Source organism: Triticum dicoccoides, chromosome 4A (genome assembly GCF_002162155.2).
Source record: "Triticum dicoccoides isolate Atlit2015 ecotype Zavitan chromosome 4A, WEW_v2.0, whole genome shotgun sequence".
Lineage (NCBI taxonomy): Eukaryota > Viridiplantae > Streptophyta > Magnoliopsida > Poales > Poaceae > Triticum > Triticum dicoccoides.
This window is the reverse complement of record NC_041386.1, coordinates 597,584,428-597,589,218: the sequence shown is the minus strand read 5'-3', so window position 1 is coordinate 597,589,218 and position 4,791 is coordinate 597,584,428.

The window sequence follows — 4,791 nt, the reverse complement described above, 5'->3', positions numbered from 1 at the left end:
TTTTTCTTTTTCAAAATGTTAAAAATACAAATAATATATCAAAAAATTCAGAAAAATAAAACTAATTCAATTCAAAATTCTAAAAATACAAATAATATATCAAAAAATTCAGAAAAAAAAACTAATTCAATTCAAAATGTTAAAAATACAAATAATATATCAAAAAATTCAAAAAAATAAAACTAATTCAATTCAAAATTCTAAAAATACAAATAATATATCAAAAAATTCAGAAAAATAAAACTAATTCAATTCAAAATTCTAAAAATACAAATAATATATCAAAAAATTAAGAAAAATAAAACTAATTCAATTCAAAATGTTAAAAATACAAATAATATATCAAAATATACAAAATGTTGAAAGGTTCAAGTTGCTAACCGCGATCGAGGAGGAAAAAATAAATGAGGAACCTCAAGTGTGGCTCCAACACTTCATATCATGTTTGTTTCACCCTCTTAGGGCATTTCATCAAACACCTTGTGTGCATAAGAGGAACCAAAAGCAAACCTACACCCCCTTGTGAAGCTTCTGAAGAGAAGTGGCACCAAATGGCTAAGTGAGCGTGCTGAACTGGTATATATAGGGGAGGAGCTTTAGTCGCGGTTGGCCTGGCCAACCGCGACTAAAGGCCTTTGCGCACCTTTAGTCGCGGTTGGCCTGGCCAACCGCGACTAAAGCCCCTCACGTGCACCAGCTGGCCACCGAGCGCCCTGGACCCAGGCCTTTGGTCGCGGTTCGTCTGCTGAACCGCGACTAAAGACTTCATTAGTCGCGGTTCCTACAGTTTCGCGACTAATGGGGCTGGATGGAAGCCTCTTTTTCTACCAGTGATCATAGATTGCACTATATCCAATAAAGTACGATTATGACGTTCGGACTAACCATTACATTGTGGTGTTCCAGGTGGCATGAGTAGCGAAACTATTTCACATTGTTTTTAACTGAAGGCCAAACTCGTAACTCAAATACTCTTCTCTACGATCAAATCGTAGAAACTTTATTTTCTTGTTACGATGATTTTTCACTTCACTCTGAAATTTGCCAGAAAAGAAATGAATCAACATTCCGGCAAAACATAGGCCACTAAGCATCATTCCCTGCAAACAGTGCCCAAATATACACCAGCAACCACATGTGCAAACAGTGTAGAAGAAAATTCATTTAACTACTAATAGAACAAAATTCAGTTAACTTTAGTGCTCTATAATGATGAAAGGAAAAAAAATTCAGTTAACTACTAATTTCATTCATTTAGGTTATTCATTTAACATCACCTAATTAACCTACTGTACCAATACTAATAGCAGCTCTACTAACCTAATTAACCTAGCAAAACTCTAGTGCCCTAACTGAAAAACATCTAATTAACATCTAATTTTTTCTCTAAAATACAAAGAGAGATGAGTGAGGGGAAGGGGTGGGGGACTTACAGAGAGGGGAGAGACGGTGGCGGGGAGGTGCTCGGTGACGGAGGCAGGGGCGGAGTGGGCGGGCTCGGGCACGGGCAAGGGCGGTCCTGGGCGGGCTCGGGCGGCGGTGAGGTGCAGGGCGCCGACGGTGACGTGGGGGGCGGCTTTGGGCGGCGGCTGTGAGGCTGAGGGCGGCCTCGGGCGGCGGCGGTGAGGCTGAGGGCAGCCTCGGGCGGCGGCGGTGAGGCTGAGGGCAGCCTCGGGCGGCGGCGGTGAGGAGACAACGGCGAGTGCGAGGGACGATTTGGGGAAGAATTGGTGGCCGGGGGCGGGGTTGGGGGAAACCGCTGTTTAAGTGAAACGTAACGGTAGCACGTTTCCGGAAACGCGCTATAACTAAGTTAGCTAAGTTAGCTATAGCGCGTTTACTGAAACCCGCTACTGCTATTCCTTTCTCCTTTTTCCCTTTTTTCTTTTATTTTTCTTTACATTTTATTTTTTCCCTTTCTCCTTTTTCTATTTCTTTCATTTTCATTTACTTTTCTACTTGTTTTTCACTTTATTTTATTTCCATTAGCAGCAGCGCTTTACACGTAAGCGTGCTGCAGCTAAGGAGATTAGCACTAGTGCTGGGCCATTATACGCGCTACTGCTAGGTTGGGCTAGCCATGTGCGCCCAGTTCGAACGTAGCAGCAGCGCTTTTCGCTAGTACGCGCTACTGCTAAAGTCATAGCAGTAGCGTGGTTTATTCACGCCCGCTGCTACTAAGTAGCTGCAGCGCTTGATTTTGTACAGCGCTACTGGTAAAATTCTGTGTATAGGCTTTTCCCTAGTAGTGGTTGATCACTGGCACATCCCCTGTTCCTCTTCGCAATGTTCTCGTTTCTCCTTCTCTTGTTAAAAATCTGCTTTCTATTCGCCAGCTTTGCCGTGATTATCCCATCTCTGTTGAATTTGACGCCCGTGGCTTTTCTGTTAAGGACCTTCGAACCAGGGTGGTGATTCTCCGATGTGATTCTGACGGCGACCTCTACCCTATGGTGCAGCCCAAACTCCCCTCCTAGTGCATCTTCGTCGGTGTTGCTTCGACCGACCTGTGGCACCAACGCCTTGGGCATCCCTGTGCTGCCTCGCTTCACGCCATTGCTGATGATCTGCACCTGGAGTTCAGCCGCAAGTGGCCCGTCTGTCATGCCTGTCGCTTGGGCAAGCACACTAGACTTCCGTTTCAGTCATCTAGCACCACTAGCTTTTCCCTTTCAAGCTTTTACATCTTGGTGTACGGACATCTCCCGTTGTAAGCATCTCAGGCTATCAATTTTACTTGGTTGTGCTTGATGATTTCAGTCACTATGTCTGGACGTTTCCCCTAAAACACAAGTCTGAAACTCTCTCCGTCCTTACTGATTTCTTTGCATATGTTTAGACCCAGTTCCAGCTTCCCATCCTTGCGCTTCATACCGACAACGGGCGCGAGTTCGACAGCGCCGCCGTGCGCGCCTTGCTTGCCCGCCATGGCACTCATTTCCGCCTCACCTGCCCGTACACGAGCTAGTAGAATGGGAAGGTTGAACGTGTGCTTCGCACGATTAACGACGGGGTGCGCTCGCTCCTCTGCCATGCATCAATGCTGCCGCGATTCTGGGCTGAGGCTCTAAACACCTCCACCTACCTCATCAACCGCCGGCTGTGCCGCGCCTCGGCGCCTTGCACTCCGCATGAGCTTCTGCTCGGTGTCGTCCCGGACTATTCCCAGTTGCGCGTCTTTGGGTGCTTGTGCTATCCGAATATCTCTGCTACTACTCGCCACAAGCTTGAACCTCGATCCATCGCCTACGTCTTCCTCGGATATCCTTTCGATCACCATGGTTTTCGCTGCTTTGATCCGGTCTAACGTCGCATACTGACTTCCCGCCATGTACTCATCCATGAAACAGTATTTCCCTTCTCCACGACACCGCATGCTCCTTCGCCCATCGGCCTGCATCGCCCGCTTCGCCCCCTATCTTGCAGGGCCCGCCCGTGATCAAGAGTCGTGCTGTTCCCACGCTTTTGCCTGCTTCAAACGCGGGCACTGGATCTTCATCGGACGCCTCAGCATCGCCTGCGCAAAGAGCGCCCTCGACGCATTCAAGCTCCATCGTCGGATCTCCCACGACCGGCTCGTCTTCACCACCCGCTGCCTCACGCAGCACCAGCCTCGCCGCGCGCTCCTCAACGGGCGGCTCGGCATCATCTTTGTCAAGCACTCCTGCGTCCCCCTCCACTGGGTCCGCGGTCATCTCCGTCAACAGCACCACACCGCCAGCGCCGCGCGCATCGCCCATCACGCCTCCGGCGCCCATGGTCACGCGGGCTCAACGCGGCATCTTCCGCCCCAACCCGCGCTACTACGACGCGGCCACTGCCTCAACATCTGCCCCGCCCACTACTTCCTCGACGTCCTCGTCGGTTTCGCCAGTTCCCAGCCCCGTCCGCACTACCATCCGCAACCCGCACTGGCTCGCCGCCATACAAGATGAGTATGATGCACTCGTCCACAACCGTACATGGGAGCTGGTGCCACGTCCCCCTGGTGCTAACTTGATCATTGGGAGTGCAACCTACACTCTAATAGGTAATGATAGGTCCTATTCCCACCCGAGTATGTGTAGATTGGGTTCGTTTTCCCATGCTATGCTCTGGATCCAATGCAAAATTTCGGCAGCACCTCCCCGTTGTTCTCCTGACACACGTCTCTGCAATAAACAGAGAGGATGTTTACCCGGAGAACAACAGGGGAGGCATTGACGAAATTTATGCGTCGGATCCGGAGCAAAGCATATGGGAAAACAAACCCAATCTACACATACTCGGGTTGTCCATGGATAGCGTTGGACAATTCGAAAGAACCAAGGTTATAAATATGCAAATGCATGCATATTTATAACTATAATGCTTTCGAACGGGAGACACATATTGGTTACGCATATTGATGGTTCAAGACACATATATAGCTAGCTATCAAGTTTCATCGGCACGAACACCAGAACAAAGGAGATAATTAATGGGGGAGGAGGACATGTCATTTGTGCTCACCCACGAACGAAGGGGCAGAGCTCGTCAAACGCACGGCGAGGTCGTCGAACACCAAACCTTGCAGCGATGAAACAACTGCACATTTAATTCTACTCGATCAACACAATTATATATGATGTTTTTCATAACAAAATCGAAAAATATATGACCTAACTCATAATTCACAAATATGTGACCCCGTCGGCCTCTGTAAGGCCAAAGAGCACCTTTTCGGGAGGTGTCGGGGGTCGGGGTGTCGTGTCGGTGTCGGGGTGCCGTGTCAGGGTCGGGTGCTATTTCGGGGTCGGGTGTGGTGTCGGG